We start from the raw sequence: 27,762 nt of genomic DNA on the forward strand, positions 1-27,762 counted from the left end.
CCCTCATTGCCATTGGGCAAAATTGAGACGTGTTTGAAAACAGGGCAGCATCTAATGCCATGCGTAATGGAGAATTGTTGTTTTCTTAATCCAAAATGGAAAGAGCTTAAATAGAAAGTGTGGGATTATAAAAGAAGCAGCTTTATTCTCTTTAATATAAAGTTGTTTTTTCCTATTCAGCTCAGTTCTATCCCCACGGCTGGAAAAAATAAACTTTGTGTGGCCTCTTTAGGGTGCTGGCTTAGGATTGATGGCTGTTGCAGGCGCTCTCCATCATGGCTAAGGAGAGCATGGTGGCCATAGGCCTACTTTGTAGATGGCTGGGCTTAAATGAGATGGATCCGATTTTGAAGATTGCCTGGGTCTGTTTGAATCCTTAATTTTTTGGTTTTTTTTTTTTTTTTTTTTTTTTTGGAACACAAAATCCTTCACCCTCATGTCTGAAGCATCAAGAGCCTGCATCACACAGACTTGAAAGCTGTCCTCTCGCTGCAGTGTTCTACTTGATTGCTTATGTATTTGTTATATTAAAGATGCCACTGCGTTTGGTGTTGTGTGCTCTGGAGGGCCGAGGGGCTCCAGTTGCACTGGATGCATTTCCTATGGATGGGGCTGAGATGGGAGCTCCTCGGAGGTGCAGCTCTGGGGGAGATACCCCTGCACTGCCATTTCATCTGCTCTGTGGCATGTCCCACGAGCTGCCTCCCTGCGAGGCTGTTCCCAATGGCAGGCCATGGGTGTGCATCTCCATTAGAAGCATCTTTTGATTTTATTCCAGCTCGGTGACTAATAGAAGCAGCTTCCAAATTGTCGTTCCAAGACTTTTGATTCAGTCCAAATTTTGCCTTAAAGTGGGTTTGCTTACATACGAGAGCTGTTTTGCTCTCCTGCATTCATTGTAGCGATTTCAAATTATTTTCAGGCTGAAAAGAGTTTTGATCTTTTTCTAATTTAATCAGTTTCCCGAGAGGACTTCAAGGAGAAGCATCTCGTGTACTGATTGGTGGAACTGGGAAAGTTCCTTACAGCACATCGTCAGAACTGCTGGCCATTGCTGCCTCGTGCTGCATTGCTGAGCCCTGCTGAAACGGCTTTTGTGGGGGGCATGTTCTCACTTCTTGAGTCGGACTGCCTCCGAAATCATGCACGTGTTGCACTTCTGATTAGAAGCAGCTAATTAATGAATGTGAGAAACTTAGAACGACTGATGGGGAAACATGATCTGGCCATAGCGTCTTGGTAACCTCCTCTCTTTTTGGGTAGCGGGGACGTAATCGGTAGCGTGCAGAAGGAAGTGGTGGGGGATTTATATAACCTGCCGGCTCCACAACTGGAATAAATCAGCGTAATTCTGCCAGCACCCCTGCAGTTCTGCCGTGTTATCCCAGCGTTCTGGGAAACTCATAGGCTGCAGGCTGAAATATCTTCACTTTGGCTGGGGAGCATCCTTGCTTTCTGGGAGGAAGACGTGCCAGCTCTTCTCCTCGCGAAGATACCGCCCCGTCCTCATCCTGCTCATCTTTCATTGTGAAATTAAAGTACGCATTTCCTGGTTGCTTATTTGGCTGAAGCCTCCTTCAAGAGCACATTCAATAATTTGTCTTATTCATCTCCTCATCATGCTCATGGTTATGTTACATTCACCTACAGTAAGGATTCAGTGAGAGAGGAAGAATGAATATGGATGAATCAATGAGTACAAGTGCTGTAAGTGATTTTTAGAGCTGCTCGTATTCAGTTTGACAGTCTCAGATGGAAGACTGTCAAGATCAGGCCCATGTTTTGAATCGTCAAGTGCACTTTATGTGCTTCTCCCCCTGAGCTGGAACCCAGTCTTTGGGATTTTGAAAGCAGTGGGAATTTTCCTGCTGACTTCTGTGTGAGAGGGATTGGGCTCTTTGTCTGCCCGTGCTCGTGATTTGAACGTTTCATTGCCCTACATACTCAGGATAATGAAGGAGATGGGTGCAGGAGTGGAAAGGCGTGATCCAAACTGGTGGGCCTGGTGAAGGAGAGCTCAGGTTATTTATTTGCTGTTTTAGGCTTGCTCAGAAGAACTGTTTTATTAGATGCTCTGCTGTAGGTGTTGCTGTTTGTTGGGACGGGAGCAACCTGTAGATAAGTTGTTTCCTGTCAGTGCTTTGAAGTGATGTAAAAGCATTACTTCTCCACCAGCTTCACATTAATTTGTAAAGAAAGCTTTCCTTAAAAAAAAAAAAAAAGCCAACGCTTCCACTCTTGTCGTTGGTGTATGCTTTGTGTTTCCTTGTCCTACTGTTTGGGTTACAAACATATTTAAAAAAATATATTCACATACACAACATTATTATGATTCGGCTTAAGCATCTGTGGTTATAAGTGCACTTCATTTCACCTAATTAAGTTATTTAGTCATTTACACATTAGCAATGTACTACATATTCCACTTTTACAGGAACTTATTTTAATTATACCCACAGTTCTGTTCTGCTCCATTATAGCCATAGATCAAGCTGAATAATAACCATTCTAAAAGCCATATGCTAAAAGAGATTATAGGTCATTAAGGCCAAATTAAGGTAACATTTCTGATGGTCACAAACAGAAGTCTAACCAACAATTATCTTCTTTCAGGTCCGTAGATGCAGTCCTCTTTAGCTTTTAAGATGACAGCAAGAGGACAATCTCTGATTCCTAATTGTTGGCGTTGGTTTCGGAGGTTGTAATTTCTGAAATTAATAAGGTTTGCTAAGGCATAACAATGTTTGTTTGTTTTCCTCTGATCCTGGTGGTTGCCAGAGGGCCCCCACGTAGACTTGGTCCTACCATCGTCCAGCTCTGATGTGGTTCCTCTCCACGGAGCACCGCTCATCCGCTTCCCCTGGCTGCACCGATCTGCAAAGCTCATTTTCACTGGTGTTGGGTTCTACAGCTTTGGGCTTAACTGTCTTCTGCTGAATAGAGCTGAATCTAATTGTCTCAAGATTAATTTTGGCTCGGAGCTTGCACCTAAGAAGCTTACCAGTAATTCCCTTTTGACTGAGCCTCGGTGGTATTTTTCCCTGGAAAGAGCTGAGCTGGAGACAAACTTCCCGTGGGGAGGGACCTGGTGGCATGTCTGCCGTGCAGGTCAAGGTCTTCGCTTGTCCCTAGGGCTTGAAGTTAACTCTCTATGTAATAGAGCTTCTCTGTCTGCTCTGTAGTCGTCAGCAGATGTTTCGATGCAGGCAGAATTAGTTTCCCCGTTGAGGAGAGTACCTATTCCCATTGCGCTGAGGACGCCTGAGGACGTGGTTCAGAGCGAGCAGGGCTCCTCTGGGTTGGTGATGGCCATCCTGTGGGGCGGGGAGGGCTCTGCGGGGCCTTTGGGGACCCACACAGGACTGGGGCGGCTGGGGGCTGTGGTCAGACGGACTCCTGCAGCCCCACGGGTTGTGTGCCTGTGTCAGAGAAGGAGGAAAACATTTATTTCCTCGGAAGAAATGCAGATTCTGAACCAGAAGAATTTCTTTGCTTGAGGACAGCATTTCTCAGCGAATTCAAAACCATTCTTGCCTACATGTTATCTCCTTTCTTCTCTTGGGAGCGTTTCGGCAGATTATTTACAGTATCCTTAGTGGACAAAACCAGGTGTTGCATAGGTGTTTGTGTTTCTATCTCCAAAGTGTTAGCAGCGGTCATACTGAGAGTGTGTGGTCGGTGCTTGGTTCAAACCAAACTCCAGCAGGAGGGCTGGAAGGGAATTGTACTCTTTTACATGCCATTGCGTACCATCCCCTTGTGTTCCGCATTTTCCATGTGAGCTGTGAGGTACTGTAGCGTAAGATCCATGAACAGCTGGGATTCCTGTTGCGTCTCACAAGTGGCAGCACAGAAAAAGTACGCTTCCTTAACTAATGGATTTCTTGAAAAGGAGTAAGCCCACGTTCTTGAGCCGTTCCCCTTCAGGTAGCTGGTTGGCCACTCACAGTTCACCATCCCGCGGTCTTTGGTTGCCAGCCATGGATCTTTATCTTGAGAGACTGGCATTGCGGAGTGTTTCTTTTGTGTTTGCAGACACAGGGATTTACATCATTTATTAGCGGTTTAAAAGGGAGCCGGTCCTGGATGGGAGGTGTAGGATTAGCAGGTCCAGGTGCCTGGTGCTGCTTGGACTGCCACACTCTCATCTTCAAATGTGTGGGGTTTTTGATCCAAAAGTTGTCTTGGAATAGCATTCCAGCATCTCAGGCCTGATGGCCAGAAGTCTTATTGTAATGTTTTGACAAAATCTCATCGTGGCCAGTTTACATTCGCTGGTGCCTGTTCCAGCACTTTGATGGCGTGTTCCATCTCCATCTGTCCCCTCCCAGCGAGCCGTGCAGGAACGTGCCTCGTGGGTGGGCTCTGTGCGGGCTGGGTTGGGTGCTGGGGTTGGGTGTGGGGCAGCTGTAGGCTCCTGAAGGTAAGAAGGGGTGAATGGCCGGTTTCCATGCTTTGAAAGGAAACAGCTGGGGGCTGGTGTGCCGTGCGTTCCTGCTTTTATTCTGTCGAAGCTCTGGGTTCTACGCTTTTTTGGGTGGGGAAAACCCTCCCGTGCAGCTTGTGAATGAAACACTTCTGCTTTCCCTTAGGTTGTAGCAGAAAGGTGGAGCACCTTTGTGCAAATTCCTGATGCACATACACACCACGTGCATCTGTGCAGCAGGCTTCTGCTGCTTGTTTTCAGAAGCTCGTTGCTGAAGGAAGCTAACTTGCTTGCCTAACCTGTACGCTCGCGGGGTTATAGGAGAACTTTGTATGCGGGAGATTGAAATCCATCTTGTGGTTACGGCTGAAGCAGGTAAATCCTGCCTCCTGCTTGGGACTGAAGTCCCGACGCGCTGCAGCCGCGCTGCCCGCAGCACATGGTGTGGGGACGCGGGTCGGCGCTGCGTGCTGCAGGGGTGCGAACGGTGGCATAAGCAGCTCTGCTGCTGTTAAACCTTCTTTATTGCTCGGGGTCGAGATGTAATCTACACGGGATTTTTCTTAAACTCTCGTCCAAATCCGAAGGATTTCTGCTCAAGGAAAGGCCCCGCTGGCTTTGCTGGGAGGAGGGATCACGCCCGTTTGCCGCGTGTTGTCAGTCTGGCTTCTCCTTGTGCACGGTGGCTTGCATTGGCTGTAGCGTTACTGAAGTCAGTGGATTCCTGCCAGACTCATGCAACTGAAAAACTTTTCTGCATTTTGTCACGGAAGCCGATAAGCAGCACCACGGAATCAGAAGTGTGCACAATGTGCAAAGTCAAACTATATTTAAAGTGCCTTATTCGCAGAGGAACACCTCTAACCTTTCAATATGTGAATAAGATGTCAACCTAGTTCTGGAGCTCCACCAGGTTTTGACATGATAATGCATTTGCAGTCACTTACAGGCTTGCATTGGTAAAGTGCAATAGTTTGCCTGTGTTTATTTAAATAGTGCAAACTTTGAATGTTATCACCTTTTTATTTAAGAGAAGAGAGACTCTGAGGATGACATCACCAGAGCATCATGCCTAGACGGCTGCATGGTGAGGAGGAATGTATTTTAAGGTGTTCCCTGCTTCTTCCCCCCTTTTTGAAACCGAATCTCAATACCTCTGAAATGAGGATAATTTTTTTCCCCTCGAACTTAAATTTCTGTATCCGTGCCTTATATTTACAGTCATAGCTTTCCTTGCTGTGTAATTAGTCATCCGAGCAAGCGATCTGAATTCCACACGATGTTATCTGTGAGTTGGAAGAAGACGAATTTCGTCGCTGAAAACCTGGCTGTTGATTTCAGCCAGCTGAAAGGAAGGTGGGATAAAGGTGATTAAAACCGCTTTTGATTTGCCATCCTAAATAACGAGTGGTTTTTGGTCACTGGAACGAGCAGGGGAATTGGTGCTGGGAAGTGTACATTTTAATTTGAAATTTCAGGAGGACTCCATGGCAACTGTGATATGAAAGGAGCGGGGTCTTTCATGAGTCCTTTGGTCTTTGGGTAATCAGGCTTCGTTTGCTTGTTTGTTTTCCGGGGCCGACGTGTATAAGTTATTTGGAAATAGGAATTCTGTGCTGAGAGAGTCTTCAGTTCATGAACAGCACTGCGCTCTTTTTCATGGAAATAGGAACTCTGTGCAGAGATAGTTGTGTAAGCCAGAGGTTAAAAGATGGGAATGGTACAAAAAAAAAAAAAAATAATGTAGCAGTAATTAAGAATGCAGACAATTGTGGAAATGTATTTTCTCTACAGGATCAAAAGCAGCTGTGGAGTGGTATGGAAATGATGTTCGCAGTGATAGCAGATGAAAGCGGTGTTTTTTCAGGATTTTCTTTCTATCCCAGCCATTTTAGCACCGAGTTATGAGCACTGATTGCAGGTACGAATACAGGGAACAACTCCAGCCGTTTGCTCGTCGCACAGGTTGATATCTAACGAGAAATATCACTGATGGAAAACCAGAAAGACTAAATAGATATATTTGGTCTCACAGGCAGTCCATTAATTTGCTCAAATTAAATATTATCTTTAAATATTGAAAGGTTAAATGTACACTGATAATGGATTTAGACAGCCATTAAGTCATAATTGCTCTCTAATGTAGTTAGCAAAAGACATTATTTGATATAACTTATTGAAAAGGGACTAAAAGCACCAGGATTTTTTTTTCACTTGCCCTTTTTCATATAAATGTCCAAGATTAAATCCCATTTTCATTTAAGGCCGTGGGACCCAGCAGGGTCCCGGCGCTCAGCGCGGCGTGGCTGCGCCTCGCACTGCAGCCGTGCCCACTCCTCGCTGGTGGCGGGGGGTCCGTGGGCTCCTCCTGCCCCGCACGCGGGCGTCTCGGCGGGCTCAGCATCCTCTGTGCTCCGCATCCTCCTGGCTCTGTGCTCCGCATCCTCCTGGCTCTGTGCTCCGCATCCTCCTGGCTCTGTGCTCCGCATCCTCCTGGCTCTGTGCTCCGCATCCTCCTGGCTCTGTGCTGGCTGTTCGGAGCTGCTGGAGCCGCTCCCATCGCCAGCTGCGGGGAACCAGGCCTGGGTTACAGGTGTGCTGGGGCCACCAAGGCTTTATTTTGGTTGAAAGAAAAATATTTTCAAAGTTGCATAATATTTATCTGCAGACGTAGGTTCCTATCACTTCCTGAGCCGGCCGGGCTCACCCAGCTCTTCCAGCCACGCTGGGCCCATGGATGCCGTCAGAGCCCCACGGCCGTCCCTGGCAGCGGCTCCGAGGCTCGCCCCGCGGGCTGTGGGTCCGGTGGGGCCGTGGGGCCGGCGGTGTGTGTGGGTTGTGTCGGGGGGCTGAGCTCCGGGCCGGGGCCTTCTGCCTTTGTTTTATTAATGGGCAAATTGCCGCGGCGGCTCTCCCTGCACGGCCTGTTATTTTTTCTCTTTCCTTCAAAGCCGCGCTCTCGTAGGCAGCGCTGAGGTGGAAATTTCTGGATTAAATCCTAGCGTTGTGGCAGGCGGTGGCTGCGGACTTGGAGCTCGGGTCTTGCAGGACTCCCTTTGTGTCAGGGAGGGCAAGATAAATACGGGCATTTCTTTGGATAGCGACCTTTGTTTCCAGCCTGGAAGGGACTTAGCCCTAAGTGGACGTTATCCTGCAAATGGGCTGTTTTTCCTCTCCAGCGGCACTTAATGAGATAATGTCAGGTGGAAGACTTGCTTAAAGTGAGGGAAAATGCTGTTTGCTATTATACAGGGGGTAAAAGAAAGTCTCGAGGACATTGTACTGATTGCTTTTTGCTCTTTTTCGTGCAGTTCATGCAATGTAGGGAACGAATCGGGTATTTTCTTAGACTTTCCCTCTTCTGAATCTTATAGGGGATTGAAAAAAAAATAATAAAAATGACCACAGAATGATTCACAGTGAAGAACTTACTGAATGAATTACGAGTCACAAGAGAGTGGCACTGAAAAAAAGAGGGGTTTTGTTTTTAAAAGGTGTCTTTTGGAAGCCGGGATGCTGTGTGTGGTTGTGTGAGACCCCGCCGGAGCCTTCTGCTTTGGCTCCGAGCGGACACAGGGACACGGCGACACGGACGGCAGAAGGGACCTTGCTGCTGGGAGGGGGGACACCCGTAGTGGTCGCCTGAAGGTGACAGAAGGCCTAGCTGAGTCTTTCGCTTTGTGATTTCAGTCGTGGGTTTGAGCTGCTGGGTTTGAAGCAGACGGTTCCTTCTAACTGCTCCGGTTTAGGGTTCTCCTTTTTTGTGGGAGGGAGGAGTTTTTGTAAGAGGTCAAGGTGTGGTGAGGTGATGGGCTGGGTTCCTCCTTCAGCCTCGGCAGAGCAGTGAGGTGAGGGTGCTCCCGAAATGGAAATGCGATGTCAGACTCCTCTGCTGAAATGGAGGAGCGCCTGAAAAGCATTTTGAAAGTGAGCTGTGTGGTCAGTTCTGCCCCCTACGTCGGCTCTTGAAGTATTTGTCAGGGTTTGGAATACTCGTGGAATGGTACCTCTGTTATTTAAAACCAGCCTAATTGTGAATGGAAGGAAATCAGCTGTCCTGTCTGCAGGGCGTGAGGCAGACGGCGCCCTGCAGGAGAAACTGAGCTGTAAGGAGGGTACGTTTCTGTAGGGAGAAGATTTGGCCCCTTTGTTTTTCCCAGCGCAGGGCTCTCACTCTTTGTCCGCAGAGGTCTTTGCTATTTCTGTGCAGTTCTCCATCCTGGTCAGGCTGTGAGCATCCCTTTGGGCAACTTACTGCTCCTCCATTGCGCTGCATTTCTCATGACTGATGAACATTGAAGGCCCTGTTCAGAAGAGGTAATTTTTTATTTCTTTTCTCCAAGCAGTTGCCCTGAGCAGAAACCAGAATGATTTAAATCTTTTTTCCATGTGGGTCAGCTTGTCCCTGTGCCCGCAGCACTGCTGCTCCAGCCTGTCCCTGCGCCTAACCCCAGGTGATGTGCATTGACGTGGGGACGTTTCCCCTGGGTGTGAACAGCTGGACACGTGTGTGACACTGACCCGGGAACGTTTCCCCTGAGTGTGAGTAGTTGGACACGTGTGTGTGTCCCTGGCCAGCTCTGCACGTCTGGAGGGCAGAGAGCAGGAGCAGGACGAGGAGTGCGAAGGAAATCCTCTTCCTCCTCAGCATGAAGGTTGTCAAGGTTGCTGCTGTCTTTGTTACTTTTTCTTCAAAATGTTTGGACAGAAGCAACCGGGAAAGAAAAATGCCATTGTTTTTATGTCTCTCTGAGAAGAGTCTTGTTTGCTGCGTTTTGTAATTGTTTGCTTCCCCCCAACCCTGTTTTAGGCAGAGTTTTCCCCAGAATAAAAGTTGGGTTACCTGTTGTTAGAGTAGGTTGAGAAGAACGCTGCTGAGAAATTTCCTGTTTTGGCTAAAGGGATTTGTTGTTCTTAAAATGCAAAGTAAAAGTTTTGACGAGTTGGATGCAAGTCAAATCTAGATGCAAGAAAAATCCTAATGGTGACGTGATCTAAGCTGCGACTAACCATGCCCAAAGGAAGAGAAGGAACCCTTCCCAGGAGCTTCAGAGTGCAGTGTAGAGCCAGGGAGGTACCAGCCATGGCTGGGCATCACAGAAGTGCATGGAAGGGAAGCAGAGGATGGGCAGGGAGGTGGGGGGAGCAGCGTGTGCCTGATGTTGTGCCTGCTCTGCAGCTGTGGGTGGTCTGGGGAGAAAGGAATGATGAACCTTGGCTTTGGGTAGGGAAGGAACTGAGCGGGGATGTGGCTGAAGGTCGGGTGAAGGACATGACCAGAAGGGTGGGTATTGCTGTGTCACGTGGAGACAGCGTGATGGGCTGGCTTCATGGATGAGGAGGGGGGAAAAAAAAACACAGAACAGCAACCAAAACAAGAAAGCCTCTCTAAATCCCCCAAAGAGAGAGTGGAAATGGAGAGGAGAGCAGAAATGAAGTAAAAAAAGGAGCAATGTGTTGTTTGAGGCTTATTTTTGTAGAGGTGTGGCAGAGAAATAACAGGGAGGAGGTTAAAAAAATAAAGTATTTATGAAAGACTGTTCAAATTAGAAGAGTAGGAAAGGATTGTAGGTTGGGTTTGGGAAGGGCAGAAATGGGAGAGATGTATCTCCATCTTCTGCTGGGCTGTGGAGTGGTGAAGGGTGAGCTTCCATGATGGCATCCTGGTGAGCCCAGGGCTCATTCTTTGGCTGTGTATCTTCTGCTGGGTTTCAGTGGGGTGACTTTGGAAAAGAATGAGAAACGCCTCTCTGGTTGGCATTTCCCTTCTCACGTTGTGCTCTAGATGTATGGGGCTGGTGGTCGGGAAGAAGAACACCTGCATCATGGGCTGCTGTTGGGCTGGGGTTCTCCTGGCCGCCGTGATGCTGCGCGCCCCACGGCAGGCACGAGCCTGGAAGGAGTGCGGTGGTAGTCATGCAGTTACTGCTCCGCTTTAGGTGTGCTGTGATTGCTTCCCTTGCGACTGCGTGTCATTCATTTTCGATTTAAATATCTAATGGCTCTCATCAAACAACATTTAAACTTTCTATGAAATCCTGCAAATGTTCCTTTAGATCATATTATAAGCAACAATGGCTGAAATGAGGCTGAATGGGAGGGCTGTGTTTCAGTCTCGGGGGTTCTGCAGCTGGTGGTGATGACAGTGGAACACTTCAATTGAACTGCAGCCTGGTATTCAGCAGCTCTCTGCCCATTAAGCGACGTATAAAAACAGTATAAATGGTCCGGCACATTTCCTTTTCCACACTATTTTCATCTTAGTCACTGGAGTGTTTCTGTAGAAAATAATTTATTTACTGGGAAGCTAACAAGGAATGTTTTGGTCACTGCAGGCACCAGATGTGGGGCTGGGGTTGTGGCGTGAGCAAACTTAGCTCAACAAGGGAGCCTTTATGCATTGAGGAGGATCCCGCGTGACAGCAGACCTGGCCGTGGCACGGAGCCATGGTGCGGAGCCATGGGTGCCCCCGCCGAGACTTATTAGGGCTTGTTTGTTTGTTTGGGTACGGCTGCATTTGCACTGGGGGTTATGGATGCGTGAGGAGGCATGCTCCGTCGCCCAAGGATATTGCGGGGTTGTGTGGACAGATGTCACAGTGAGCAAGGAAATCAAGCCGTGGGGGTTGGAGAGCGGAGATGGGATGGCACAGGGGGAGCTGGGGAAGGGTTGCTGGGAAGAAATAGGTTTATTATTAAGAGTGCTATTATGTAGAAGCTGAGTTTTGAATATAGCTGAAATCCCACTGTGAGGGACATTTCAGGCGATGGCAATCGCATTGGAGGCCGTCAGTGATCTCACTTCCCCACCCCGGCTGCTGGATTCCTGTTGCCTTCCGGAAAGGAATTCACACACCCACTGCAGCCACTGTCACTCAGCAGAGGAAAACAAAGGGAAGGGATCCAGGGCAGCGCCCTGCATTACCTCCAGAGCTGCTCAGGTGTGCAGAGCCACGGCAAGCACAGCGGTGCCAGGCTGTGAGCGCTGAGCTGAGAAGAGGGAGCACTCCTGCGTGGTGAGAGTGCAGGGCCCGGGGTCAGTGGGAGCCAGAGGAGGCAGGAATAATGGGCAGGGTGCATCTGGAGAGTGCAGAGCTGCCACCCACACCTTCCTGAAGGGTGAAAACAGGAGGACTTGTATTTTGCATCCTTAACTGCTTATGGAGTCTTCATCCCAGTCTTGTAAAATCTGATGTGAGTGATGAATGCTGCGGACAAAACCCAGCCCAGGGTTCTAAGCAGGGCTTACGGAGTGAAACTGTAACTTGAGACACCTTTATCTCATGGCCATGAGCTGTCATGAGAATGTGATGCAAGTCAGTAAGAATAAAGCTGAGGGACACACGGATTCCGAGTCAACATGAAAGTGATTCATGGTTTCACTGCTCCTGACAAGCATTCAGCCTGGTCCTTATAGCATCATATGGGCAGCCTTTTCCTCTTCCTTTGGCAGACAGGGGCAGCTGTTGTGTGTTTGTAGAGTGGTTGGTTGTGAATGCACAGAGCTGTGCACTCCATGGCTTCGGTGGAAGGGCTCAGAGCTCTGCTGAGTGCCGGGGCTGCCCATCCTTCCTCCTCTGCTCTGGCAGATGGAATCATAGGATCACGGGATGGCCTGGGTTGCAAAGGAGCACAAAGCTCATCCAGTTCCAACCCCCTGCTATGTGCAGGTCACCAACCAGCAGCCCAGGCTGCCCAGAGCCACATCCAGCCTGGCCTTGGATGCCTGCAGGGATGGGGCATCCACAGCCTCCTTGGGCAGCCTGTTCCAGTGCCTCACCATCCTCTGCATGAAAAACTTCCTCCTCATATCCAACCTAAACCTGCCCTGTCTCAGTTTCAGACCATTCGCCCTTGTCCTACCAAGCACTCACTGGGAGTTGTTCCTTGACATCCTTAAGGAAAAAAACCAACAAACACCCTGAAAGCACGAAACGTTATCATAGTGTGATGTCTATTTTTGAAAGTAAGGCTGTTAATGTGAAAATGGTGCTGGTGTGGTGCAGTGAATGATAAAGGCGAGATTATTAAGTCTCTGAAAATTGCTAATTTATTATTTTTCTCACCTAATTCTGATTTATGATGCATGATTATAGTGACACACGTCTTCAAAAAACCAAGTGAATTGCTGAGAAATTATTTGCATATTTCTGAAAATTTTTGCTAGACTTTTTTATTCAAGATTTGCCAAAAAAATAAGAAAAATAACAAACCCACCCCTCTGGTTCTCTGCTTTCATTTGAAACCTTCGGAGCTCAAAGAAGACGGCGAGGAGTTCAATTTCCATAGCTTCCCTCTACATGCAAAAGGTGCCTTTATCTTCTGCATAGTAAGGATGCTTCCCTTAGTTTGGCTGCTAAGTTTACTCCCATGGGGAGCGTATTTGTGTTCGCGTAACCGCATGCTGCATATTGAGAGCTGCACCACTTCGGTTTGTGGAAAGATTTAACTCGGTATTAGCAGCCACAGGCGGGTGGTTAAAGGAGCACTGAGCACAGGATCTCGCTGCATTTTGTCCTCGGGAAGGCGATGCAGTGCAGTGAGGCTGCTCTGCAGGCCCTCGGTGTCCTAGGAGCTGTGTTGGTGGGACTGGTTGGGGCTCCTTTCCATGGGGTTGCTGCCAGGCAGTGCTGGGCAGCGCTGGGGTCGGTCAGCAGCAGCAGCACTGGGACTTGGGCTGCCCAGTGCCATCGGGGGTGCGTCTTCGAGAGAGTTTTTTTGGACCAGTTTTCAAGGGTTGGGTTTGGGAAGCATCCTGCCGTGGCTGTGTGCAGCTGGGGCGGGCAGGTGCCTGTCTGTCTGAAAATAGTCAGCATGGAACGACAAACACGCGTCTCCGTGCCGTGGATGGATGCTGCCTTGGTGCATGTGGCTTTGGGCAGCACGTGGGGACAGGCAGTTCTCTGCTCCTCTCCCAGTGATGGGGAAGGCAGGGGGGGGATCTGCAGCCCATTGCCGTGGTGCTGCCCTGCCCCGTCCTGCCCAGGTTGTGCTCCTGCTGCCGGCAGCACGGGATGTCACTGCTGCAGCACCTCCAGGCTTAACCAGATGTGAATCAGAGCCTGGATTAGTGTTAGTTTGGTGGCTTACTATTCTTTCTTCTTTCCTTTTTTTCTTTTCTTGTGTTAACGCCCACCTAAGTGCACCTTGGTCTTTGTGTGCAGGAGATGATTTAATCAAAGCATTTGGGGCTGCTCCCATCCTGCTCCGGCCGTGCAAAGCTCCGTTAGCCGTGGTGTGCAGATTGTGCTCCAGCAGCAGGATTTGTGCAGGCATCAGGTGTCTGGCCTTGCAGACAGGTACCTAATAGGATTGTGAGAAACCATTGCTGGGAGGCAGGTATCAAGGCACTTGTGAAAATCCCGCTAAGCACCTCTCTGCACCTTTAAATGCCCTTCAGCTCTGAAAGCCGAGAATCTGGAAGAAAAACAAATGAAATCAGTGGCAAAACTGACCTTAGCGTGCGAGCAATAAAGCAGCTGAGTGGAGGGGAAACTACGATTGCTTGGATTTTGATTCATACACAAAACAAGCTTGAGACTTGTTAATTTTTGCTTAAGTGCCATGGCAACATACATATCTGTTCTGCAGCTTATGAAATGTATTTTTGGAACTACTGACTCACACACTTGCATATTTCTGCTGTACTAGGAGAATGTGTTTCCTTTTGCTTTCGTGCAGCTCTGCAGCTTGAAATCAGAGCGTTTCCCTCCTGCCAATGCCTCAGGGTGGGCACAGGGTGTTTCTTGCATGGGCATGGAGCACGAGCCTTTGTCTCCAAGTCTGGACAGCGTGCACCTGAGTCTGGCACCAGGGCATTTTGCACTGCATCTTGGTGCATTTGTGCTTCATTCAGCAGTGATGCTGTGGTCTTGGTGGAGGACTTAACTTGTGTGGCTGCATGGGATGAAAGGCAAGCTTCACTGTTGTCCACAAAAGTGATGGCACTTAGTTTTTGGGAGTGGCAGTAGCTGCCCACCTCACAGGTTTTTAAAATGAGTCATGGAGTGCTTTGCAGGGTGCAAAGTGCAACACACTATGCAAATCACTTGTTGTTATTTCTCTTCTGAGCAGTAAATACGTGCATGCCCTGTCATTTAGAACCCAATCAGAACCCAATTACAGATATTTTATCTGCCTGGCAATTTTGATGAGTTTGTTGTACTGTGTTTAAACAAAAAAAAAAAAAAAAAAAAAAGAAAGAAAAAAAAGCAACAATAGCAGTAGGATTAAAGAAAAAAGAAAAGGCATTTAGAATGGGAGCATGGTTTTCTGTTCCTTTTTTTTAAGACACAAAAAAAAAAGCCTGGGAGGTGAGTACAGAGACCAGGAATGCTGAGGGTTCCCAGAGCCCATGCGTCCTGCTGGCCGCCTGTGGTGGTGTAGGGCAATGGAAGGAGGGTGGGAAGTTGGGAAGCATGGAATGGTGCCTGTGGAGCACAGCAAGGTGGAAGGGATGGCAGGGTGGTGATGCAGTGGCACAGCTGCCCAGGGAGGTTGGTGAAGTCCCCATCCCTGGGGGTGTTCAGAACCGTGGAGATGTGGCACGTGGGGAAATAGTGGGCATGGTGGGGGTGACCTGGGGTTGGGTTTGGGGATCTTGAAGGGCTTTTCCAACCTTAATGATGCTGTGGTTTAATGGGGAATGGCAAACCTGGGTCCTTACGTGGCTTCTTCCAGACAGGTGTAGGCAGAGTGATGCTTGGGGAAGGTCTGTGCTTCTTGTGGGGAAGTGGAATGGGCGCCATATGGGAATTGGGGCATCTGGGGCTCAGAGCAGCATGGCTGTGCTGGCGATGGGATGACCAGGGCCCCACCAGGGCTCTTCCAGCTCTGTGTGGCTGTGGTTGTATTTGTCACTGGGCATGGCGAGGGGTAAAGCCTCAGTGTAGTAGAAGGTGCTCTGGATTGTGCCGTCAAGGCCAGGTGGCAGCCGTTCTATGGCTGTTTTTTTCCCTTCCAGTTTTAAACATTGAAACTTACAGAATGTCTTTAACTGATAATTTAACTCCCCACCTACTAATTGGACCAAGACATAACTTTGTAGCTTCATCTCTTTACTATTCCTCATTTTATTTCTGTTTCAATTAGTGAGTGCGCCTTTAGCAAGAGACTGAGATTGTTTTCTATCTGTGAGAAGATTTGCCTGCAAGAGAAATGCATTTTATTGCCTGCCTTTCCAAATGCTCGGATGCCATTCTCCCCTTTACAGTCAGTGAAAAGCCCAATAATGAACTCAGTGCCTTCGGTGTGGTTCCACCACGGAGCACTACTTCCTGCTGCCGGAGCTGGGGGGGGAATGTCCTTGTGATGGCGTTCTGTTTTAACAAAAAAAACCCACTGTCCTCTCCATTTTGTGCCAGGTTTTGAAATTGTGAAGATGATGGCCTTGTGCTAATCAGTTAGCTCGGGCTAGGAATGCCTCAACACAAGAGTTTGTTGAGCTTGAGTTCACAAGTGCTCTGTCCTTGATGGGTGCTTGGCACTGTGCTCCCTTTGCTGTGATTACTGTGTTTAGTTTTTAAGTTATTTCAGCTCTCTTCAGTTGTTGGGAGCTGCTGGCAGAGCACCCAAGAACTCAGCTGTGTTCAAGGCAGCATAAAAGAAGTACTAAAAACTTGAGACTGGACCAAACATTTTAAATTTTCCAACCCTGCTGACGTTGGCGTGATGCTGGATGTGGCAGCGAAAATGGAGCCCCAGCAGTGCTGCGGTGTGTGCGGGTCCCCGTCAGGGCTGCGGTTTGATGAGCCTTGCAGACAGCCAGCCACCGTGTCCTGGCAGCTCCGCACAGCTGCCAGAAAGTCTGCATTCTGGTTGCCACCGTTAATTGATTATTCCTTGTTGTTTATTTAATTTAATGCCCTGGTTGACCATTCACACAACTTAGTTAAAATGCTCTTAAGAAATTGTCCCATTATCCTTAGACAGGTTAACAAGCTAAGTAGAAGCATTAATTCTGCTCCTGGAGCCCTCCTGCATGCTGCCTGTTCACAGATTGAGATTGGAGGTAAAAATGGTCCTGAAAAGATGCCCTTCAGTTGTAGGCACGTTACGTCTTAACCGCAGAACTGTGAAGGTTGGAAAAGACCTTCGAGATGCCCAACCCCAACCCGCCATGCCCATTACCATGTCCCAAGTGCCCCAGCTCCAGAGATGGGGACTCCAGCTCTGCCTGGGCAGCCTGTTGTCACGTCCCCTCATTTTCTAGTTAGCAATTTTTTAATACCCAGTGGTATTAAAATCATCTTTTTTTAAGATGATTTCCAGCTCTCCCTTTGGCCTCCGCAGTGGCTGCACTTGTTCTGCACAAGGTCAGATTTGGTTGGATTCACATCTTGTTCTGTCATTTGTGAGTCCTTGTGGATTCTTGCACTTGCCTCAACAGGAGTTGTATTTTGGGGATGAATTACTAATTCCATCTCTTGAAAGCGCAGTCTTCTTTTTTTATTCATTTTCCTAATTTATCCTGACTTCTCATTCAATTTTAAATAGATTCTTCATCTTCCATAATGTGCTCTGGCTGTCTCCACACCTCTGGTCTCCCTCTGAACCTCCTCTCATAGGAAAACTGAGACCTTCTCTGGCCAAGGTTGCTGGTGGCTTATTGCAGTCTTCAGTTCTATTGAGTTCCTCTCAAACCCAGCCCAACCTCCCCAGATGCCTCCCATCTCATGTCAGGGCTTTTGGAGAGCAGTGAGCTTGAGACACTTTCCCCAAAGAGGAATGAATGAGCCCCAGATGTACCAAAGCTGCACCTGCAGTCCACATGGAACCAAATGTGGGATTATTATTTTTTTTTCGTAACTTGTAGGAAAAACTTTCAGGTGGCATTGTTTTTCTCCCAGGATTTTGCTCTTGAGCTCTGTGTTTCCTGGTTCTGACCAGGACCAGAACTGGAAGTGCTGAAGCAACACAAGGCAAGCAGTTTGTCCACTCGCTTTTCCAGTCTCATGAAGTCCACCAGGCTGGATGTGGCTCTGGGCAGCCTGGTCTGGTGGCTGGCGATCCTGCACATAGCAGGGGGTTGAAACTGGATGGTCATTGTGGTCCCTTTCAACCCAGGCCATTCTGTGATTCTGTGATTAACATCTGGTATGTCAGGATGCTGAACCTCTGTGCCCGTGCACTGGGTTGCCCCCTTCCACAGGTGGCTCGTGGTCCTCCTGAGGACACATCTCAGCATCCCCTGCATGGCTCATCCCAAACCTCGGTGTGCCAGGAGCTCTGTCCGTCCGCCTTCTCCTGCTGCCTTTGATCCTCCAGTCTGCCCATCCTCAGCCCTGCTCCAGCTGCAGCCTGTTGGTCTTCTCTTGTAAGGCACGTCCTTGGAGCCAAGGCTTTGCAGAGCACGAAGACATTCCAGGAGGAGGGATTTAGCAGAGACGGAGCTAAAGCAGATCTGAGCAATGAACATGAGCTCTCTGGCACTCATACTCTTTATTGTTGTTATTCCAGAAAACACTCATCTGCTGCGTACTGCTTGCATTTCAGCAATTATGTTGCTAATTCAGATAGGTAATCTTTATATTTGTGCTGCATTAAAAAGGGGGAATATAACTTACTTTTTATTTGGTTGTGATGTTAAATTGTGATTTCCAGCCAGTTTTGTATTTGGATGAAATTTAGAATTCAATTATAATGGGCAAAATCCAGCAGTTTAAATCAGTATTTAGTAAGATGATGACGAAGCCTATGAAGTTGTTCTGCATTGCAATGAGCAGAGGCAGTAAAGATATGAGCGATGAGTTCCTTGCGTGAGCTGGTGCGTTGAGCTGATTGGTTTTGGTCACAGTGTCCCTCCGTGTGACAGAGCTAGCAAACCGCACGCGTTCAGCTTTTATTTTATTGATAGACAATAAAAAGGTAAGATAACCTGCATTGCTCAGCTCCTGAGCTGTACTGGTAGAACAGATGGAGGTGGGAGAAGAGCTGAAGAAGGGGCTGCTGGTGTTGGAAATAACGCTGGAAAAGCTTCCCCTGCTTCAAACAAGAAAACAGTAACTGTGACCAAATCCAGCACTGTTAGTGCAGTGTGAAGCTTTCTGTTAGTTGTCCCGAAATCCCGTATCTGTATAAAAGTATCCATAGAAATACATACATGGTATATACGTGTCCATGATGATATACGTAACTATATTGCCTTTACAGACACGTGTCTGTGCTCTGTAATGTGGTTCTCTGTGTGGTGAGGATTGGCTGGGGTTGGGGGTCGTGGAGGTCTTCTCCAGCACTAAGGGTTCTGTCTTTCTGCATGCAGTTGTGTGTAACTGGAAGGTGTGATCTCAGAACATTTTCAGGACACGTAACTCGATGCTGCACCCAACCAAGCTATGGCACCTATTTCAAATACGGGCGGCTGTAGAGCTTGGTGGGAAGTCAGATAGATGAAATGTATGCGCAGCTTTCCTGAAGGAGGAACTGCTGAGCTTGTAAACAGAATTATTAAAAAATGCAAACAGGAAAATATATATATATTTTTTTTTCTTTTTTTTTTTTTTTTTATCTTTTAAAAATTCTGGGATCTAGGGAATGTTTTCCCAAATTGCCCCAATAAGTGCAGATGTGGGACCGAGCAGTGAGCGCTGCTTGTGCCGTTCTCCATGTTGTTTCCTGCTTATCTCTTCTGCAGAGTGTTCTCAAAGTGTTCATTCTGTACAGTTGCTGTTATTTCCTCTTATTTATTGCCACCTCTTCCCTGGCTTCCCCGCTTTGGCAGTGAGGAGAGGGCAGCTGTTGGAAATGGGAGGACTTCACCTGAGAACCAGCCACTGTCGGTGCCCGTGGTCAGGGGTCCTACTTTGCACCGTGCCGAAATTAAATCTGAAATTAATGTGGCCGTTCAATAAGAGTATGGATGTTATCATAGCACAGAAGCACACCGTGGTTTTGGCATGTGCTCATCAATCACATGCCTCAGATGGTGATTCCGAGCAGTTTCTTTCTGGCTCCTGAGATTCTTGCAGCTCTTGCAGGGAGGGTATGGTGCTGTCTTTGTGCTGTGCTGGTTTGGGATGCTGAACACAATGCATAATTTGGGATTTTCGAAACCGAGCATCGTTTCTCCCTGTTCCCTCCCTGTGGAAGTCGGTAGAGTGATGGGATCAGAGTGTGCAAATAGGAAGGAAGGAATGGAGCGAAGGGAATGCTGCACACAAGCAGATCTTCACCTCTCCTTCCCTCTCCCCGTGCTGGGAAAGGACTGTGGTAGAATGGTTGCGTTAGATGGAAATAAAAGCACTTGTATTTATTCTCTATAAAACGCATTTCAAGCATCAAAACCTGCACTCGGTATAAATTGTAAATGAGGAAGAACAGAATGTATTAGAACCGAGAGGAGATTATTAAAGGCTTGATTTAACTAGTCATGTTGCAGCCCATAAACCATATCTAAATCTCTGGAGCGAGCTTAAACGACTACATTGAGGTCAATCTTTATAATACCTGGATTTAAGGAAATTGAAAACAAATTTCTCAGCAGAGGAGTGGAGAGGCAGGAGCCTGCAGTTGGCTCTGCAGGGCAGGCTGCTCGTGGTGATGTCGTGGCGCTGAGAGCATCAGCCAAGGGGCAGCGCTGATGTACAGCCATGGAACCACGGGTTGGTTGGGCTGGAAAGGACCCCAGCCCTACCCCTGCCGTGGGCTGGCTGCTCCCCGGCTCAGCTGCCCAGCGCCCATCCATGGCTGCGGGCACCTCCAGGATGGGGCACCACAGCTCTGGGCAGAGCTGGAGCCTCACCGCCCTCTGGGTGAAGAGTTTCCCCCTCATCTTTTAGATTAAAGCCATTCTCCCTCCTACCCCTATCTGCCCGTGCCGTAAGTTCCTCTCTCTCTTGTTTCTGAGCTCCCTTCAGTCTCGCTCTGGGTCTCCCCTGTGCTGACGTCACGCTGCAGTGTGTGATGTCATCTCTCTTCCCACACAGGGGCTCGATGCACTTCCTGCAGTTCACACAGTAATGCACTTAACTCTGAATTAAATGAGTTATTTGTCCAATGATTTTACTGCAGGATCAGAGTATGGCTGGGAAGAGTTTTCCTTTATGGAAGAAATAGGCTCACTGATTAGCTAGCCATAAGGAATACATGGAATGAGGGGGACAAGAGGAACTGTATTTGTAGTCTAATCAATTGGCACAAATTGTCTGCATTTGAAAAGTACTTTATTAGATTATCTGGAGAAATCTATAATGATCTGCCAGTGTAAGTAGTGTGCAGAGACCCAATTATTTTGCATGAGCAATTAGCAGCCAAGGGGAGCTCCCTGGAAGTGGCTGCTCTATGTTATGGACAGATCCTTGTTGTATGCTTATAGGTGCGTTCAGATGCATGGCATTGGTGTTTGCAAACCAGGCGCACAGCATTTAACTTCTTTATCTGAATAGGAATGTGTGATGTTACATACGTTGCTCGGCATTGCCGTTAGCGAATGCAGCTGGAGGATGCACGGTGTGTTAACGGGAGGAGCTCGTAGGAAGTGCGTGAGGAAGTGTGTGGATGAGGTCTCCTCCCCGTGTCCTTATTCAGTGCATTTCTGGCGTGGGTGTGCAGTGCTGATGGCATGCTGAGCAGTCCCACCGTAAACCCTGTGCTCCTGAAGCAACCTCAGCCTCTGCAGACTGATTTGAAGTGTCTTACGAGACATCCATCACCTCCTGTACTGGTTCATGCAACATCCGTGACTGGAGCTGGCAAGAGCTGGGTTGGCTTGGAATTAAGTATGAAGAAGGCAGCAGTTCGGCCTTTTCTTAACGTCAGATCACTGCTGAGCAAGGTTTGCAAGTTCCCTGTGCAAGGTTGGGTTTGTGCCCAACGGTTGTGCCCAGCGGGAGCCCTTTGGTTGCAGAGTATGATGGGCAGAGAGGAGAGCGCTGTGCCCGGAGCCCCTGGGGCCTGTTAAAGTCATAGAATCACGGACTCACAGAATGGCCTGGGTTGAAAAGGACCTCACTGATCATCTAGTTTCAACCCCCTGCTACGTGCAGGGCCACCAGCCGCCAGACCAGGCTGCACAGAGACACATCCAGCCTGGGATGTGAGCCTTGTAGCAGCAGCTGCCACGAATAAACTAAAAATCTGAAAGAAAGAGTGTTCCATAAACACCAAGAGACATAGCCTGAAAGGAGTTGATTCCCCAATTCTGACCCCCTCTTCCAAGATTTCTGGGTCTTGTGAGCTTTAGGAAGCGCTGGTGGTGAACTAGGAGTAAACAGATCATTCTTCTATACATGGCCAAATTTACTGCAGGTGAGAACTGTGCTCTGCTGTTCTCCCTCTGCACGACCCTTCCTCCCAGGTCCTTGAGAGTTAATGCCGACTGACTGCAATAGGAGCACACTTTTATAGGCTGAGACAAGGTCAGAGCCCAGCGCTGAGCTGCTGGTAGCTGCTCAGGCATTGTTTGGGAGAGGGCTGGGTTGCTCCATTGAAATATTAACAGCAGTGCTTAACAGCAAAACTCACTTCCTCTGAGTATGTCCCATCCAGGGGCATGGAGCATGAAGGAGCAGTAGCCTCGTCTGCGTGTTCAGGGACACTTGTGCTGTCAAAATAACTGACAGAAATCTGGAGGTCAGTAAGCAGAAGTGAATGTATGGGGTAAGGTGCCTGGTGGGGAGGTGGAAGAGGGAAAGAGTCAGCATTTGTGCAAGGGAACATCACAGATCCCCTGTGATCCTGATGTGGCTGTAGGGGAGGAGGTGAGGGAAGGGCTGCTGGGAGGGGTGTTGGTGCTGGGTTTGCATTCATGAATGGAAGCAGCGAACCTGTGAGGGCCTCCTTGGGTGAGACTGAGCTTGAGTGCACCGCGGTGATGGTAAAGTGAAATAGCATGAGATCCCCTGGGAAAATGGCAAATGTGAGTCTCTGTGCTGAGGAGGTGTTAGCTAAAATGTGTGGACTGGTCGTGGACGAGAGGAAAAGAGTTCTTAGTCTTGGGAAAAGAGCTGGGATGCAAATTAAAGGCAAAGCAATTACTGAGCCTTGCAGAAGAGACAGTGATTATTGGACTTCATGACAGGAAGTCACTGAGAATTTCCTGGAAGAAGAAGGAGAGCAGTGTTTGCATTCTGCTCCGTGATTTGGGAGCACTCAGATATTTATAGGAGAATTCCAAGGGGTTGTGCGTGTTTTCCATTATACAGATTTGCTATAAAAAATAAATAAATGTTGCCACAGCAAACTAATGGCTGTGCTTTCTGCTCTCTGCTGCAAAATGTGCTGATTTCTGATTACACCGGGCTCAAGTTTTTTACCGAATCATTAATTTACTTTGCAAGCTTACAAACTTTTGCGTGGTACAAAATCTGGTGTGGGGGGCGAAGGGGATGGGGCTCCTCGCAAGATCTAGGAGTCTTGGAACTGGGGAAGAAACCCCTTTCAGGTTTTGTCGTTTGGCAAGCTATGTGTGAACTTCTTTTTGTTTGTTTTTTGATCACCGCTGTTGCCTCGAGGCTCACTTTAATACACTTTGATGCTCTTTGGTGGTGCCCTTTCAGCTCTGCTGCGGATCCGTGCTGTGATCTGCTCGTGTGCGTGAAGATGTGGGGATGCTGTTCCTTGAGAAGCCGCACTGGGTTAATTCTTGTGTAAATAAAGTCACTTGGACCCACCATCCTGAAGAGAGTGAGACTGTTTTGTGTTGTTGGGTTGGGGTGGTTGGGGTGGAGAGGCTGTGATTGCTCTGGGCTGCAGGGTGATCCATCCTGTGGTTCTCTTTGGTTGGCATTGTACTTCAGCAGTAGGATGAGAGGTGACGGCCTCACCTTGTGCCAGGAGTGGTTCAGGTGGAGTGTTGGAAGAATTTCTTCTCCCGAGGGTGTTGCTGCAGTGGCAGAGCTGCGCAGGGAGTGGTGGGCTCACCGTCCCTGGAGGGGTTCCAGAGCTGTGGGGACGTGTGGCACCTGGGGCCTGGGCAGCGGGCATGGTGGGTGGGCTGGGGTTGGGTTTGGGGATTCGGGGCTCCTTTCCAGCACTTATGGTTTCTATGGTTCTATGGTGGAATTACCAGCCCTCCAATCTCCAGCTGTCCTTGGTGTGATCCTCGGGGCTTGGACAGGTCCAGTGGTTCTGCCGCAGAGCTCTTCTCTTGAGCAGAGTCACAGGCATTGTTATTCTGGTAAGGAGTGGATCTTTGCAGACATCAACAGGATATTATTAGTCCCGCCAGCTGACGACGGTTTGACAGCCCGATGCGTAGAGGAAGGAAGTTCACAAACATCTCGGGGAGAGCCATGGCGAGCAGTTGAAGGAAATGAGGCATGTCCTGCTGCTTTGTGCTTACGGCGCTGCGCTCCCCAGGGACGGAGCGAGCCCATCTCAAGGCCTCCGTCTGACAAAGAGCGAGTTGACTCAGATTTTATTTTTGTTGGTTTCCTTACTGGTCTGTTATTGTTCCAGTTGTGATGTTGCTTGTAAACAGACTGCTGCTAGAGTTTCATTTACAGCCACTGAACAATAGCTGGAGCACATGGAGGAAAAGCAGGCATCTCCAACTAGCTGTCACTCTTTCTGCGTTCTCCACACAGCAGTGCACCAGCCGTGATGCCGCCCGGGTCAGTCAGTGCAGATCCTGGGCCCGGTGAGGTCCTTGCAGGGAGGAGCTCATTCCTGCTGTCTGTCCCTGTCTCCTTGTGTGGTTAACCATTGGGCTTTGAATGAAGAGGCGATGGCCAACCTGCTGTAACATTATGAAGTGACACAAAAGGAGTGCATCCTCAGACAGAAATGCCTTTTTTAGGCTGCTGAAGGGCTATAATGGAAAGAGTCCTTCACAGGAGGGAAGCGGAGCCCGCTCCTGAGAGCAGCACCAAGTGAAAGGCTTCATGCTGGCTTGTTGATGAGTATCTATGGCTTTCTTTAAAACCAGCAGATTATCTCTATTGTTACGACAGCAGCCTAAGAAAAAAGCAGCAAGCAGCCAGACCAGGTTAGCTGGATCCTGCCTCTTCTTCATGTTTGTAGAACAGTCTTATTGCTGAAGGTAAGAAGGGCACTGCTCCGGATGCCTGGCAGTTGTTCATGGTCATCGCTGTGGTCTCGTGCCCATTTCTGCTCCCAGGGTGGCACATCCTGCTCTAGAAGGCGTGGAGTGGCATGGAAGGGAGGAAGCTGCTCCTGGTGATTCTCAGTAATGATTTCTGAGTCCATCTCTTGCACCCCCAAGAAAAGCAACAGCATTTCTGCTTTGAATGCTGCTGGCCTTCCCAGAGCATCCCAGAATGCAGGGTGACAGAGCTGACTGCAGCGCTGCCAGGAGGCTGAGGAGCACTGTGGCCATCAGTTCCCAGAGCTGCTTCTCCCAGCCAGTGTCCAAGAATGGAAGAAGGAGGAGGAACTGGGCTCAAGGTTGGAGCTAACGAAGCAACATCAACCTTCTGCAGCCAGGAGAGCCTGAAACTGGCTGACAAAGAGACAGCAGGAGAGAGCATTTACTGTGAACAATTGACTGGATCCCGTGCCCTTGGGGAAGTTTTTGTTCTTTTCTTGGTAGGGGAAATAGCTTGGATGAAAGATATGAGGATATGAAATAAGTTTAACAGCGGGAAGTTGTGTAAACATGATTAATTCCATTAATGGAAACTTTCAAATGGAAGGTTGTCAGTCCTGGTGTACGTACCTCTTGTTTGCTGGCGGGGTGTCACGCAGAGTGCTGAAATGCTGCACGCAGGAAAGTGCTAAACAACTAAGAGCGGAGCGCGTGCTTGGTTAGCTGTCTGGAAAGAATCAGAGCGCTGCTGCCTTGCCCAAGCACAGAGCAGGTTTGGAAAAGCTCACGTCGTGTTTTCCTGCCCCGTGCTGCTGGTTGGTGTGGAGCGGGGTGTGCAGGAGGACAGCACGGAGCAGTGCTGCGGCTGCAGGTGGGAGCACAGCTTGGGATGGTGCAGCCAGGAGATCTGAAGTGAAACAGCGAAGGGACAGCGTGCGGCTTGGGGTGAAAAGCTGTGGGAGAAGCAGTGCCCGGTGCCTTGGCTCTGCAGGGCGTCAGAGCAGCGTTGTGCTTTGGAAGAGAGGATAAACCTGTATTCACGTTCTGTGTTCTTTAGCCAGGTTTTCAAAGGGCTGCGCGTGTGCACGTGTGTGCACGTGTGTGTGTGTGTGTGTGTGCACGTGTGTGCACGTGTGTGTGCACGTGTGTGTGTGTGTGTGCACGTGTGTGCACGTGTGTGTGTGTGTGTGGGCAAGGCTGTCCCTGGATGCAGCCCGTGGAGCGTCGCCCACCCGCCCATGTGGCTGCGGTGGGATGCAGCTGACATCAGCCTCGTTGCCTTTTGATGATGCAGGGATGCGGTGGTATCAAAGCAGACAGGATGAAAGCAAAAAGCTTCCTGTTTCCAGCTGTTTTCCTCAGCAAAGTCTTTTTTTTTTTTTTTTTTTTCCCGAAGATGATGCTTCCTTTTAAGGGGTTTTTAATCTGCAAACTGTTTCCTCAGTTTATTTCACTACAGTAAAATGTGTTCCCTTTAGGTCATATCTGTCTCTTTTAAAAACCTACCTGCCCTTTTCAGTAGTTTTATTTGGTACTCAAAAGAACAAACATGACTTTATAAAAAACCTTTAATGGAGCACAAAGACCAATAAACCTTTTGCCACTACAGCTGAAAATTTAAAGTGATTTTTTTTTTTTAGGGGAAACCTCAAATAAGCAGAACGGTAAGATATACAGGCTTCTAACACGCCGGGGTCTGAGGCAGTGTTTCATACCTGTGCTTAGCGTGTGAGAAATGGGCCTAGACTTATGTCAGATGTAAGAAATGCTTTATTTGGGGACGCAGCTTTCAATAGGGAAGAAATAGCGATTTGGACTAAAAAAAAAAAAATTAAAAAATGTTCCAGCTGCTTCCATTACGTTAGTCTCTTTTCATTAAACTGATCTGTCTTTGTTTACTTTCTTCTAAAGTAAACATGTATAATTAAAATATATTGTGCCTCTCTGCAGCTCTTGTTCTGCGTGTGGCTTTGTCGCAGTCGGAAATACCCTGAAGTGCTGCCAGCACCTCGGTGGAGAGGGGCTCTGGGCTTTGTGAAGGTACAACATCTGGGCTGGTATTGCTGCTGGGGCGTTGCTTTTTCTTGGGGACACCCCGGTGGGATGCTGGACCTGGCTGTGTCCCACCGGCCGGGCTGTGAGCGGAGGGCCCCCGACGCGGGTCCCCAAATGGCAGCGAAACCAAAAGCAGAAGGGAGAGAAAGAAGCACCTCGTTGGGTTTGTGCTGCAGAGCTTTCTCCGACATATGTTTTGAATGGAGATGGCGTCCCAAATGCCAAGACGTGTTGAAGGATAGCTGGTTGTTTTTGGATGATTGTCCCATATTTACTGCTTACAAGTTTCATTGTTGTTGAAAGTCTGCTGTGGTCTGTAAATATGTTCTGGAGCTGTATAAAAATATCACAATTAACATATTCCGAAGGACAACAATTGTCATGGTTGAATGACTTAGAAAGTAGCACAGGCTGTAAACAGGATGTGCTGAAATGAACTAGCACTCCTCTCGCAGTGGTCTCTTCAGCGAACGTCTGCTTGATATCAGCACTTCTGAAAATAATCTTTGGATCCTCTAAAGGACATAATGCTCTCGTTTTTAAATCGGATCTTCGAAGATGAGGAGCTTAGCTGGCGTTACGACCATTAGGGACAGCCAGGTTTGGGTTGGAAGCGAGGTCTGGATTCCTGCTGTCCAGCCCAGCAAAATGCTGTGGAGGGACAGAGGGAGAGAAGGAAGGAAAATGAATGTTTTCACCCAAACTTTGCCGTAGAAGCCCTTTGCCGGTGCCGAGTCAGGTGGGAGGTTGGATGCCCTCAGAGGAACTCACATCCAGATGTTCTGTCCCCGTCTCCTGAGGCTGTCGTTGTTTTCTCTCCTCGGTCTGAAGGACCAAACGGCGGCAGATGCTTTGTCAGAGCAGTGCCCTTCTCCTCCCAGGGGTTGCTGAACGGGTCCTTGATGGAGGGATGTCAAGTGTTCCCTTCCACGTCTCTGCAGCTTTAAATGCTGTAGCTTCTCTTCAGAGGACTCTCTATTTCGGTAAGGATGACTTAGTTCTTAATGGTGGAAAAGAGTAATGGAAGAATACAGAACTTGCTGAAAACGCTTCAGAAAGATTCGGTCTCTTTTTGCAGGTTTAATTCTTGGCAGCATTCTCCCAGGTCTGTGTAATTTAGCAGGAAGACTCGAATGATGATCTGAAGGCAGAGCGTTGCCAGCAGCAATGCTGGAGCTTCTCCTTCTGGTGCCTTTCCTGCCCGTAATTTGGGTAGGAGAGGTCCTGCTTTGAGCCTCACGTCCAGTATGGAGTACAGGTGCTGGAATATCCTTCCCTTACAGGTGGCTTTTTAATT

At 48.5% G+C, this 27,762-nt stretch overlaps 1 protein-coding gene across 20 annotated transcripts in view; it reads left to right on the forward strand.

Annotated features, from left to right (window-relative positions):
- Positions 1 to 27,762, forward strand: part of TCF4 (transcription factor 4) — a 203,781-nt gene that overhangs the window by 13,242 nt on the left and 162,777 nt on the right. The window contains exon 1 of one of the 20 annotated variants that reach the window (XM_090132442.1): positions 18,985 to 21,994. The exons of the other annotated variants lie outside the window; for them this stretch is intronic. The gene's annotated coding sequence lies outside the window, so the exon portion shown is untranslated. Of the gene's footprint in view, positions 1 to 18,984; positions 21,995 to 27,762 lie in introns of those variants that run through there. 20 annotated transcript variants of the gene reach the window in all.

The sequence above is a fragment of the Phasianus colchicus genome, chromosome Z, assembly GCF_987193195.1.
Source record: "Phasianus colchicus chromosome Z, bPhaCol1.hap1.1, whole genome shotgun sequence".
In the NCBI taxonomy this organism is placed as follows: domain Eukaryota; kingdom Metazoa; phylum Chordata; class Aves; order Galliformes; family Phasianidae; genus Phasianus; species Phasianus colchicus.